This window comes from Tamandua tetradactyla, chromosome 16 (assembly GCF_023851605.1).
Source record: "Tamandua tetradactyla isolate mTamTet1 chromosome 16, mTamTet1.pri, whole genome shotgun sequence".
In the NCBI taxonomy this organism is placed as follows: Eukaryota; Metazoa; Chordata; class Mammalia; order Pilosa; family Myrmecophagidae; genus Tamandua; species Tamandua tetradactyla.
The window spans coordinates 52,308,818-52,322,741 of record NC_135342.1 but is presented as its reverse complement, the minus strand read 5'-3'; the positions used below and the strand labels follow the sequence as shown (position 1 = coordinate 52,322,741).

The window sequence follows — 13,924 nt, the reverse complement described above, 5'->3', positions numbered from 1 at the left end:
CTGCAGCCTGGGGAAGAGTCCCTACAAAGTAGCTCTCAAAAGGAGTGCACCTTTTGGCTCGGAGGAGGCCAGGGTGCAACTTTCTTCAATCGGTCCCGCATCCAGGTTCATCCGACACCAGCCGCCTCCACCATGCCACGCAAGTTCGACCCCAACGAAATCAAAGTCGTGTACCTTAGGTGCACTGGTGGGGAAGTCGGTGCCACATCTGCCCTGGACTCCAAGATTGGTCCCCTCGGTCTGTCTCCGAAAAAGGTTGGTGATGACATTGCCAAGGTAACTGGTGACTGGAAAGGTCTAAGGATTATGGTGGAACTGACAATTCAGAACAGACAGGCCCAGATTGAGCTGGTACCTTCTGCCTCTGCCCTGATCATCAAAGCCCTTAAGGAACCACCCAGAGACAGGAAGAAGCAGAAAAACATTAAGCCCAGTGGAAATATCACTTGTGATGAAATTGTCAACATTGCCCGACAGATGCGGCACTGATCTTTAGCTAGAGAACTCTCTGGAACCATTAAAGAGATCCTGAGGACTGCCCAGTTAGTGGGTTGCAATGTGGATGGCCGCCACCCTCATGACATCATAGATGATATCAACAGTGGTGCCGTGGAATGCTCATCTAGTTAAGAACTTCAAAGGAAAATATTTCAATAAAAGATCATTTGACAGCCAAAAAAAAAAGGAGTGCCTTCTTCCTTGGGGAAGAACTGTCAGGAGGAGAGGTGGATGAGATGGTCGAAGCCCAAGTAGATCTCTCTTCTGTTCCCGAACAAAGGAGGAGATCTCCCTCCAGTTATCTAAAGCCCAGGCCTACCCAGATCTCATGTGTGATAACTTCTTTCCCAAACAACTTCATTAGCATTTAAATGTGTGCAAATCCTCCCCTCCCTTCCAGCCACAGCTGCCTCCCATTCCCCAATCCCCCACCTCCACAGCCTATCCCAATCAGGCTTCTGCCCCCTCATTTCACAGAAACTGTCTGTGCTCTCCAAGGTCGAGCTCCACTGCTCCAGCTGTCACAGTCCAAGGACTTTGTTAATTCCTCCTTGCCTGACCACTCAGAAACATTCTGAACTCTTCAGTTCCCTCTGCTTCAATGACCTCACTTGGCCTCTAATTGTCCTCAAGCCTTCTCAGCTTCTTTGCTGGAGACTCTTCAAAGCAGCAGGTCCATTTGCCTGTCAGCCTGTCAGCTACCTCTGCAGTCTCCCTGAGCTTGAGCCACTTAACATCTCCACTTGGGTGAACCACAGACACCTTAAGCCCTCAAATCAAATTCAACATCTCCCCCCCCCCCCCCCCCCCGCCCCACAAACTTGCTCTTACAGCCTCCTTGTCTCATCCCCTGGAAAGGCCCCCAGTGGAAGACAGTCCTTAATTTCTCCTTCACCCTCACGTTTCATCTTTCACAATCCTTCAGTTGGCAAAATCCGACAATTTTACCTCTCAAATCTCTTGTGGCCTCAATTCCCTGCATTCCCAAGGCTATCACTTCTCTTGGATTCCTTACAGTGGCTTCCTGCTTAGTCTCCTAGCAACATCTAGCTGGGCACCAATCCTTCGTCCCCATCACAGCCAATGCCACTTTAAAACCATGCAGATATAAGCCTATTAGCTGCTCTACCCAAACCTTTAAGTGTTCCATTCTAGAACCTCAAGATAAAAGGGCGCCACTTTAGATAAAGGTATTCGCCTGGCTAATTTTCTGGGCTCCAGCCTTCTTGATCATTCAATTCCTCAAAAATGCCAAAGATGGCTGTGTCATCTGTAGAAGGCCTGGCTCTTTGCTGGAATGCACTCCTCCTATTTTACCTAGATAACTCCTTCTTTCACATTCTCAGGAAACCCTTTAATCCTAAACTGGGTTGCAAGCTCCCTAAAGGTCCCTGTGTTTTTCCTTTTGTTAACATTTATCACACTTGTCCTTCCTTGTTCAACAGCTGGCTTTCTTGCCAACCTGTGAGCAACTCCAACCACCACAGCCACCTGAAGTATCTGTAAAGTTCAGAGCTAAGTCCCCAGGGTGTAATGGACATTTAATCAAATTATTTGTTGAAGAAACGAGATTCTGCCCTTTGGTGACTGTAGAGCTAGGGGAGTTACAGACTCATATATGCTCCTGATGTTCAGACTGGAAACTCCCTTCTTTTGCCTCTCAGAGCCAGCAGCTGTGATGGAAACCCAAATAAGGGTCAGTTGGCCTGAGCAATGCTTTTAGGAGGAACCCTTTGCAGAGGTAGTAGAAAGTACATTTGCCAAGTGACCCGTTTCTTTGGTCCCCTGAATGGTTGAGCCTCTACGAGCCCTAGTACTGGAAGAAGCAGGTTGCAGGCTTCTGTAAGGAATATGAGAATATCTCATTCCTCACAGTCAAGGTAGGACTGGGATTCTGCTCATCTCTCTCTCTCTCTCTTTTTTTTTTTAAATTGCCAAAACAACCTACAAACACAAACATTCTTCACATACGAACATTCCATTCTTGGTGTATAATCAATGGCTCACAATATCATCATCTGCTCATCTCTTAACCAGAGCTGCCCCTGTCTAGGTCCTGTCCAGGGGAGGTGAATCAGGATTTAGTCTGATCAGAGGTTAGGTCTTCCTAGGGAATAGGGGGCACAGGGAAAGAAGCTCTTCACCATTCAGTTGGGACTAAGGAGGATCCAGGCAGAAAGAATCAGAGTTGTGGCTTAAGATTCCAGGATTAATTCTGGGTCTGAAACAAGCGGCAGGTTGGGGGACTAAGCAAAGTAAATGCAGTTGTTGGCCTGATATCTTATAGAATACAAATAGGAAAACTGAGGGTCATAAAGGGCTCAACTTGGATTATTGGGCCCCATTTAACACCACCGTCTCTGAAAAGCCCCCTCAAACTTCTTCATCCAGTTTTCTCTCCAGTGCTTCCAAGACTTCCCTCTATCCAGGCTTCTGTAGATTTAAAATACATAAATATTTTCTATTCTGCTAAAACATACACATACACACAAAACCACAACATACTTCTCTATAATTTTTTAACTCTAGAGCGGTGGTTTTCAAACTTTAACCGGCATCAGAATCACCTACCTGGAGAGCTGATTACTGGGTCCCACCTCTAGAGTTTCCAATTGGGTAGGTCTTGGGTGGAATCAAATAATTTTTATTTATAACAAGCTCCCAGACGATGTTGATTCTGCTGGTCAGGGAACCACACATAGAGAACCACTGCTCTAGAGAAATCTGTGGTCAAGATTATCAGTTATTTGGTTTCTCTCTCTTCCACATAGGATTCGGGGCACATGGTGCCCTAATATCAATCTGCTCAGGCTCTGAAGACGTTTGCGAGCTCCCTGAAGAACACCTCTTTCTTGTGAACTTCCTCAGCTGCTGATACGGCTTTCCAGAGGAAGGCTGGAGTCTCCCATCCCCTCCCATCTTATCTGCTTCTCTTGTGGTATACCCCTTTCCCCAAACCCCTTCCCCAGATGCTCTAATCTGCTATCACCAAGATGGTGGACTCTGAGAGTTGGCAAGGGAGAAAGTAAAAAAAAGTCTCTGTGAGGAGGAGATGAGCAGTAGCAGATTCCTGTAAGTCTCTAGGAGCTTCAGACTTCATTTAGGGTTTTGCCCCTAACTTGCTTTGTGACCTTGATGGAGTCACTAAGCAATTTGAGTCTTTTTTCTCCTCTCTGCAAAATGGTCGAACCACATGCCAGGCTCCTTTTCTTATTCCCAGAGTTGGTGGGAGGCATCAAATTCTTAACCGTGCTTTGGAAAGAATAAACTTTAAGACAAATTTCACTTTGAGAGGATTTCTCATTTAAAAGAAACTTTGAAAACCACTTGGCCATACTCCTATCACCCTCACTTTTTTAAAAACCAGATTTGTCTATTTGCCTATTGCCCACATTAAGATAGCAGGATTGGATATTCTATATGATCTATGGCCTATTAAGAGGAAATATTTCCCTAGAATCAGGTCTCTTAAAGAGGCATTCATTCATTAAAATAGTTACCAAACATCTACTATGTCCCAAACACCAGGCCTAGTCCTATTACTGAATATTAAATACTCCAAAATATAAATTTAACAAAATGCTTTATTTATTTATTTGGATTTGGAGCTTGCCCTATTCCTTCTTTCACCATCATTTACTACTCTAAAACATACCAAGTGCTCCAGGGCTACTAAGACAAATATGGGCATATCCCTGTGTCCTCAAGGTAGTAAATGAGGCTAATTAGGCCCAGACTTTGAACTGGAATGGGCCTCAACACAAATTTACCAACATTTTGCTTCAGACATGTGTGATTATTATTTTCCCTATGGGCTCCAAATTTTGGAAGACTTTTTGCCTACCAGAGATGATGAATTTATTAAATGATACCTGCTATAGCTTTTGGGAAGGGAAGGATATTTGATTTTGTTATGCTTTATTGAAATACTGAAAGCTCTTCACAGAACCATAAGAGTACTTTTGAGACCCTCTGAGAATTCAAAGACTCCTGATTTTGAAAATCTTTTCAGGCCTGTAGGGTTGACCATTCACTCCACCATTTTTGGGTGCAGGGAGGGGGTATTATTTTAAACTACATTTCTTTTTTTTTTTCAATTAATTTATTTTTTATTTATGATACATAACCACATACAAACACAAACATTCTTATCATATGATCATTCTGTTCTTGTTATATAATCAATAACTCACACTATCATCACATAGTTGTATATTCATCATCATGATCATTTCTTAGAATATCTGCATCAATTCAGAAAAAGCAATAAAAAGAAGACAGGAAAAAATTCATACATACTATACCCCTTACCCCTCCCCTTCACCTATCACCAGCATTTCAATCTACTAAACTTATTCTAGACATTTGTTCCCCCTATTATTTATTTATTTTTAATCCATTTTAAACTACATTTCTTAAAAGAGTTCTGTAAAAAGTATTTCTCCTGGATCATCTTCCAACATTGAGATTTTGACACATTCATTCTATAGATAACATACAGCCTTGAATTGCTGGCTAATATTACTTGATCTGTCTTTTTCTTCTCTAAAGAAAAATTATCAACGTCTTAAAGGCAGAGACTCCCTTTTCTCAGACTCCTAAGGCTCTATACTGTATGTGGAAGAGATTGAAATGTCTGATTGATTTATAACCCACAGAGGGAGATGTTGAATGATAAAAAGGATTTTGAGGGACAATTTTCAACCTGTTCCTTCCTTTACTGCCCAATGATGCTACTTCCAATTCAGGATATGTCATGAAGATTTACCTCTGTAAACTCCTTAAAATGACAATAGAGAAGAGTGTTAGGTAAAAGATGTTGAGTTGGGGGACTGAGATAGTGCCCAGAGAAGTGTCTGCAATACAAAATGACAGCCATCTGCCAAGGCAGGTGCCCAGATGGAAAGGATGATGACAGACCCCTATTCTGGTGGGATGGTCCAGTCTTCTGGCAATTACTTCTCATATCAGGTCTGCACTTGGGAAGGGCACAGAAAAATTGGAGCAGAGTCACAGACCCTGTCCAGAACTGAATTCTATTGTGAATAGTCTCAAGGCCTGCTCATCTTTCTAGAGCCCAGGAAGATTTCAAAGACCTGCCCTAATTTTTCTGTAAGAATCCATTTCCAGATAACTCTAAACTAACCATAAGTCATAGGAGCTACTGTGTGGCTTTCCCTTTTCCTTCCCTGTATCTTATGCAAGGAGGCAGAAAGAGAAATAACCCTTTAAAGAAAAAAAGAAGCCAGAGCATCCTACATAGACTTGGGAAAAAATTGCTTGTAATGGAAAGAATTTAAGAATTTGAATGTAAACTCATCTGGCAAAAATCAACCACATAGAAGTATTTTCAGAACTTTATAATACTCTGTCAGATTATGCACCTCATTTTCTGTTTTGGAAAATACATAGTCATCAATGGGTCACTGAATATTACAGGTGCAACCTTATAATCAGGAAAGGTTTCCAACCAGAATTTAGAGCACTGTATTAGGCAGGGTTTTCCAGGGAAAAAACACCAACAGGATACACACAACACACACATAAATATGCATATATATATATATATATATGTATATGCAACTACAAATAGAATTATTAGAGGAATTGGCTCATACAACCATGGGGATTGGCAAGTCCAGATTCCATATGGCAGGCTGCAAGTTGGGAACTCCAGTAAAGGTTTCGATGAATTCCCTAGGAGATGCTGGCTGGATGAAGTAGAGATAGAAATTCTTTCTGATTGCTGAAATCATCAGATCTCCCTTTGAGTCCTTCAACTGATTGGGTGAGACTTCTCTCTTTGGCGAAAGCAATCTCCTTAGTTGATTGTGGATGTAATCAACCATAGATATGAACAAATGACTAAGGATTTAAACCCACAAAATACCCTCATAGTAACAATCAGGTCAGTGCTTGCTTGACCAAACAATGGGGCACTATAACCTAGCCAAGTTGATATATGAACATAACTTTGCAAGTATGGTGGCCAAGATGTGACCTACCTTGGGTTCCAACCTTCTTCTGCCTTTGATTAGTGTATGTGACTTTGGGCAGGTGACCTAATCTTTTTAAGTCTCACTTTTATCATCCATAAAATGGGAGTAAATAACACAGTCCCCATTTCACAGGGTCCTGAGGCTTGGATGAGATAAAGCATACAAAGTGCTTAGCATGTGGTCAGAGGATAGTATTACTTTCAACTCTAAAAACAATAAAGAAATAAGTTGGCTGATTAAAAAAAAAAAACATGCATGTACATATGAATTTCAGGTTCCCAGCAGGGTCTTTGGTTTCCTAAGAGATTTGGGAGCTGCTCAATGCTTATCCAACATTCTCGTAATAATGGAGAGGCCCGGGGAAAGTGTTTTACAAGGTGACACAGAAAGTCAGTGGAATAGACGGGTTTAGGGCTTGGGTTTCTGAAATTTGTGGCAGGTTTTTTGCAGTTTGCCTCCTTGGTCTCCCTCCTCAGCTCGAGCCCACGAAAGGCCAGCCAAGGCCTGATGCTCAGGGAGACAGAATATTGGTAGCTAGATGGTGGTGATGGGCTGGAAGGAGACCAGAATTTAGAGTTAGACTGTTAATGGGCTACTCTGGATAAGATAGGAATCCTAAGGTAGACGTTGTCTAAATTACTATGATATCTAGTTACTACTGCCTCGTCTGAAAACTGTGACTACTAATAGGAACACGGTATAATAGGAACAGTGGTAAGGTATTTCGGCTTACTGCTTTTCCAAACAGCTCCAAACATTGTATAATAATTTGCACAGATCTCAAAGCAAGTCCTTTGTTTCTAGGTTGTTTTTTCCTTTTTCTTTTTCTTTTTTTTTTTTTTTTTTGCCCCTACCACTAATTCAGTTAAATAAGGAGTTTCCCAGTACTCACAATTCCTTCTCCATGTTATCTTGGGAAACAACGAAAGAGTTTTTAGAATTCTTTCAGAGCTTTGTGTGCACAGTTAATTGGGAGTGAAGGGAGTGGAAGGCGAAGGTGGGTTAAAGAGGCCAGGGAGGTAATTAACAGCTGACTGTAATACCCTGTTTCTAAATACTTTTAGACCTAATACTTTCTAAATACTTTATGTGACCTAAATAATAGGTCACATAATTACTGAGTTATAAGGTGATTCAGGGAATCCTTTGTAAATGTCTCCAGTAAAATAGTTTGTCTAGGCATGATTTCCAACTATGCCTTTCAGTAAAATGAGGAGTTGTACCAGTGATCTTTACTAACCCTTTCAGTTCATGAACATTCTGAGTGTCTCCTGCTTTCTAGCAAGGATAGATGGCACCCAGAATTCTTTTCTTTTCTTTTCTTTTTAAATTTTTAAAATTAATTTTTAAAAATTAAAAAAATGACAACAAAGAAACACAAACATTCTTAATACATGATCATTCCATTCTACATATATAATCAGTAATTCACAATATCATCACATAGTTACATATTCATCACCATGATCATTTCTTAGAACATTTGCATCAATTCAGAAAAAGTAATAAAAAGACAACAGAGGGCGGGCCGCGGTGGCTCAGCGGGCAAGAGTGCTTGCCTGCCGTGCCGGAGGACCCAGGTTCGATTCCCGGCCCCAGCCCATGTAAAAAACAAACAAACAAACAAAATATAATAAAACAAGAAAATGTTTAAAAATGTTTCCCTTTCTTCCTTCCTTCCTTCCTTCTCTGTCTTTCCTTCCCTTCCTCCCTCTCTCTTAAAAAAAAAAAAAAAAAAAAAGACAACAGAAAAAAATTCATACATACCATACCCCTTACCCCTCCCTTTCTTTTTTTAAATTTATTTTTTATTTATGATACATAACCACATACAAACAGAAACATTCTTCTGATATGATCATTCCATTCTTATTATATAATCAATAACCCACACTATCATCACATAGTTGTATGTTCATCATCATGATCATTTCTCAGAACATCTGCATCAATTCAGAAAAAGCAATAAAAAGAGGACAGAAAAAATTCATACATACCATCCCCCTTACCCCTCCCCTTCACCAATCACCAGTATTTCAATCTATTAAATTTATTTTAACATTTGTTCCCCCATTGTTTATTTATTTTTAATCCATATGTTTTACTTGTCCATCAATAAGGTAGACAAAAGGAGCATCAGTCACAAGGCTCTCACAACCACACAATCACACTGTGACAGCCATATCATCATACAATTATCTTCATGAAACATGGCTACCAGAGCACAGCTCCACATTTTCAGGCAGTTCCCTCCAGCCTCTCCATTACATCCTTTTTGTTTTTAAATACCAAAAAGCACCAAACACAAACATTCTTAACTTTTGACCTTCCATTCTACATATATAATCAGTAATTCACAATATCATCACATAGTTGCATATTCATCATCATCATCATTTCTTGGAACATTTGCATCTATTCAGAAAAAGAAATGAAAAGAAAACAGAAAAAAATTCATATATGCCATACCTCTTAACCCTCCCTTTCATTGACCACTAGCATTTCAAACTAAATTTATTTTAACATTTGTTCCCCCTATTATTTATTTTCATTCCATATGTTCTACTTGTCTGTTGACAAGGTAGATAAAAGGAGCATCAGACACAAGGTTTTCACAATCACACAGTCACATTGTGAAAGCTGTATCATTATATAACCATCTTCAAGAAACATGGCTACTGGAACACAGCTCTACATTTTCAGGCAGCCTCTCTGTTACACCTTAACTAAACAGGTAATATCTATTTAATGTGTAAGAATAATCTCCAGGATAACCTCTCAACTCTGTTTGGAATTTCTCAGCCACTGACACTTTATTTTGTCTCATTTCACTCTTCCTCCTTTTGGTAGAGAAGATTTTCTCAATCCCTTGATGCTGAGTCTCAGCTCATTCTAGGGTTTCTGTCCCACGTTGCCAGGAAGGTCCACACCCCTGGGAGTCATGTTCCACATAGTGGGGGGGCAGTGAGTTTGCTTGCTGTGTCGGTCCAAGAGAGGCCAAATCTGAGCAACAAAAGAGGTTCTCCTGGGGGTGACTCTTAGGCCTAATTTTAAGTAGGCTTAGCCTATTCTTTGCAGGATTAAGTTTCATATGAACAAACCTCAAAATTGGAGGCTCGTCCTATTGCTTCGGCTGTCCCCACTGCCTGTGAGAATATCAAGAATTCTCCACTGGGGGAAGTTGAATTTTCCCCCTTTCTCACCATTCCCCCTAGGGAACTCAGCAAATACTTCCCTATTCACTGTTCGAATCGCTCTGGGATTTATCTGGGCATCAATCTGGACAAACCTACAAAATCTCATGCCCTACGCAAGGTTCCATGTAATATGGTGTTCAATTAAGCTGTCCACATAAGTTATATTAGGAAATGCGCGAGTCAAACTATAAATTTTGTACCAAAGAAACATTTTTTGGTTGTCTCACACATAGGTTAAAGTTTTCAAATATTAATTACCATCTATTTTCAACACCCTGCATTACTGACATTCCTTTGTTCTTCCTCATGCAGAAACATTTTTAAATTTGCACATTTAGTCACTATCATTATACACTCTAGGCATTCCTAGATTATACCACCTCAGTCTTTATTGTCTATCTTTCCTTCTGATTTTATTTGGCACCCAGAATTCTTGACACATACTTGATGGACTCTGATCTCCAGCCTATCGGGGGAATTCTGTAGGTCCTGTGACTGAATACACAGTGCACTTGTGGAGGGTGAAATCCCAAGAGTGGCTTTGTGCAGCTCTGGGAGAGGGGCTGGCTGTGGCTCAAGGGTCTGGAGCAGCCTAAATTTAAAATAGCAAATCATTTTCCTCTCAAGGATGGGCTGAAGTGGGGAAAGGCACCTCAACTTTATCTCAGCCGATCTTTATTTCAGGAGCTCTAGGTTTGAGACCTGAAAGAGTTGTAGAATTACACAGTTGATCTTAGTTGACCTCTATCAGTCTCAATTTCTACCTCTTTTAAATTACACAAATACAACATGAATACTTTCTTTTGTAAAAAGTTTAAATAATACAGTAATACACAGGATAAAAAGCAAACATTCCCTTTACCATTCCTCATTACCATTCCTTTCCCCAGGGATAAAGGGATATCCGTTGGGTAATGTAGCTTTCTAAACCTTTTAATATATTTAGTTCTATGTAAATACAGGAATATATAGTTATTTTCTTCCATACAAATGGTAACACTGATTTTATTACCATTCCCTTTCCCACCCAATCTTCACTTTTTAAATTTAACAAGAAATCTTGGTAATCATTCCATATCACTAGCTATAAGTTTACCTTTTTTTAATTAAAAAATGTTTTTTTAATTGTGAAAAATAACATATATCAAAAAACCCATAAATTTCAAAGCACAGTGCACACATTAGTAACAGAACAGATTTCAGAGTTTGGTATGTGCTCTAGTTTGCTAGCTGCCGGAATGCAATATACCAGAAATGGAATGGCTTTTAACAAGGGGAATTTAATAAGTTGCTAGTTTACAGTTCTAAGGCCGAGTGAATGTCCCAGTTAAAGCAAGTCTGTAGAAATGTTCCATCAAAGGCATCCAGGGAAAGATACCTTGGTTCAAGAAGGCTGATGAAATTCAGGGTCTCTCTCTCTCAAGTGAGAAGGCACATGGTGAACACAGTGAGGATTTCTCTCTCATCTGGAAGGGCACATGGCCAACACAGCATCACCTGCTAGCTTCTTCTCCTGGCTTCCTGTCTCATAATGCTCCCCAGGAGGCATTTTCCTTCTTCATCTCCAAAGGTCGCTGGCTGGTGGACTCTGCTTCTCGTGGCTATGTTGTTCTGCTTTGATCGCTCTGAATCTCTTTCATTCTCCAAAGTGTTTCCTCTTTTGTAGGACTTCACAAACTAATCAAGACCCACCCAAATGAGTGGAGACATGCCTCTATCTAATCCAGTTTAACCACCATTCTTGATTAAATCACACCCCCAGGGGATGATCTAATCGCAGTTTCAAACATACAGTACTGAATAGAAATTAGAAGAAACGGCTACTGTTACAAAATGGGATTAGGATTAAAACATGGCTTTTCTAGGGTACAGACATCATTTCAAACCAGCACAGTATGGGTTACAATTCCACAATTCTAGGTGTTTCCTTCTGGCTGCTCCAAGATGCTGGAGACTAAAAGAAATATCAATATAATGATTCAGCAATCATATTCATTTGTTAAATCCTATCTTGGACTCTGTTATAACTTCATCTTCTCCTTTGATCTTTCTCCCAATATTTAGGGGTACTTGGGCTATGTCCATTCTAATTTTTTCATGTTGGAAAGGGCTGTCAATAATATGGTATAGGGGAATGGAACTAGTCGATGCACTGGAGAGGCTGGCCACTCTGAATTTCAGGACTTATCCAGCCTAGGAACCTTCTGGAGGTTGTAGGTTTCTGGAAAGTAATCACAGTGCATGGAACCTTTGTAGAATCTCAGATAAATCCCTAGGTATTCTTAAGGGTTGGCAGAAATGGTTTTGATTGGAGTTTGGCAAACCATGATAAACAGCAATATCTAGTTGAAGCTTGGCCTCCAGAGTAGCCTTCTGCCTCTATCTGAACTCTCTCAGCCACTGATACCTTATTTGTTACAATTCTTTTCCCCCTTTTGGTCAGCAAGGCATTGTCGATCCCATAGTGCTAGGGTTAGACTTATTCCTGGGAGTCATATCCCACGTTGCCAGGGAGACTTTCACCCCTGGATGTCATATCCCACATAGTGGGGAGGGTAACAATTTCACTTGCAGAGTTGGGCTTAGAAAGAGAGAGGCCACATCTGAGCAACAAAAGGGATCCTCTGGAAGTAACTCTTAGGTATAACTAACTATAGGTAGGCTAACCTTCTCTGCTGTATAAATCAGCTTCACAAGAGCAAGGCTCAAGCTCAAGGGCTTGGTCTGTTGACTTGGGACAGTTTGGGACAGTATCAGTGTTTTCCTTGGTGGTAAAGTTTAATAGTTCCATATTTTCTCTCCAATCCCTCAAGGGACTTTCCCAGTACTTTTTAAATATACGCTCAATATACTCTGGGATGTATCTGGGCATTATATTAAGCTATACAGAATTACAGGCCTTCATTCCCATTCTGAGGTTCCTGTGTTTGGGTTGTTTAAGTGATCTATCCAGACTGGTTGAGTTAGATTATGTGCTACAGAAAACTTAGGTTCTGGACAAAATAAAACTAATTTTTTTGGTCTCAAAGAGTATAGCTGTACCTTTCTTTTTAACAACTTCATTGTGTTCCAGTACATGGCAGTACAATACATTTATTTACCATTCCCCTATTGTTTTCAATCTTTCTGCTCTTTATAAATAATTCTTCAATCATCTTTGTGCACACGAATAAAACTGGGGAATAAATCCCTAGACATGGGATCAATTACTGGGTCAGCGGGTCTGTGCATTTTTAGGTTTGATAAACTGGGCCAAAATACTATCTATACAGATTTTGTCAATTTTTATCACCAGTAGAAAAAGAACTGTCCCTTTGACTTTTTTCCCCAGTGTAAAAGGATAGAAGTGACCTTTTTGATAGCGGTTCTAGGGCTTAAATCAGGAAGAGAACTTTAGCTTCCTAATTCTCCATAAGGCGTCCCTAAATCTAGGTGAAAGAAGTTCCCTTGACTGAAGCGGGACAACCTATGACCAGGTGAAGGTCCTGGAAGACTACATTCCCCAGTATGCACTGCTTCTCCCCAGGCGCTGCCAGTGACGAAAGTGGACGCGTTAGATTTGCGTCAGGAACGGGGGGCGGAGGAAACTACACATCCCAGGGCGCACAGCGCCACCACACTAGTCCTAACCTGGCTTGCTTCCCGGTTGTTGGCGGTCCTCGCCTTACTCCACAAGGCGAGGAAAGGGACAGGATCGGAGGAGGATGTTTAGGCTTGAAAGTCCTGTAGTCGACCGGACTGTGACACTACGAAAAAGGAAGGAAAGTGGAGGAATGCTGTCTAATGCCGAACTCAAAATTGTTACCGCGTAGAGTGGCGAGGGGCTGTGGACCACCTTTCCTTACTTATTGTTTCTCGGAAGCAATGCCAAGGTCCCATTGGTCGAAGACCTCGAGGGCAGGTGGGACGTCCGTGGACCCTGAAATCGAAGTTATTTGTATCTCTCCATTGGTCCTCGCTTCGCGCGCAGGCGCGAGAACGCTAACTCCAGTCCCTGGGGACTGGTGAGCGGCAATTGGTCAAAACCCGAGAAGTAGGAGTCCGGATTGGTAGTTGCTAGCAGGAGCTTGGTTTCTTCCTTGACTTCTGCAAGTGATGGGGCTTGATTGGTTTAAATCCGCGGGCACCTGTCGGTGATTGGGCGGGCACTATGGGCTGGGTATGATCATTGGCTGGTGGTCGGGCCATCCCTCCACGGGCGGGCAACGAATGGTGAAATGGGAACGGGGA

At 41.2% G+C, this 13,924-nt stretch overlaps 1 protein-coding gene, 1 long non-coding RNA gene and 1 pseudogene across 10 annotated transcripts in view; 2 read left to right on the top strand and 1 right to left on the bottom strand.

Moving 5' to 3' along the window:
* Positions 1–73: 73 nt before the first annotated feature.
* Positions 74–678, top strand: LOC143660327 (large ribosomal subunit protein uL11 pseudogene; annotated as a pseudogene).
* A 10,103-nt stretch (positions 679–10,781) lies between these two features.
* On the bottom strand, positions 10,782–13,705 carry LOC143659533 (uncharacterized). The gene is made up of 2 exons (XR_013163597.1): positions 13,540–13,705; positions 10,782–13,440 (listed from the first exon to the last, which is right to left on the bottom strand). It is a non-coding gene; the product is annotated as an uncharacterized LOC143659533 (long non-coding RNA).
* Positions 13,283–13,924, top strand: part of CNOT1 (CCR4-NOT transcription complex subunit 1) — a 160,827-nt gene continuing 160,185 nt past the window's right edge. For all 9 annotated transcript variants that reach the window (XM_077132594.1, XM_077132598.1, XM_077132595.1 and 6 more), the window contains exon 1: positions 13,283–13,595. The gene's annotated coding sequence lies outside the window, so the exon portion shown is untranslated. The remainder of the gene's footprint in view (positions 13,596–13,924) is intronic.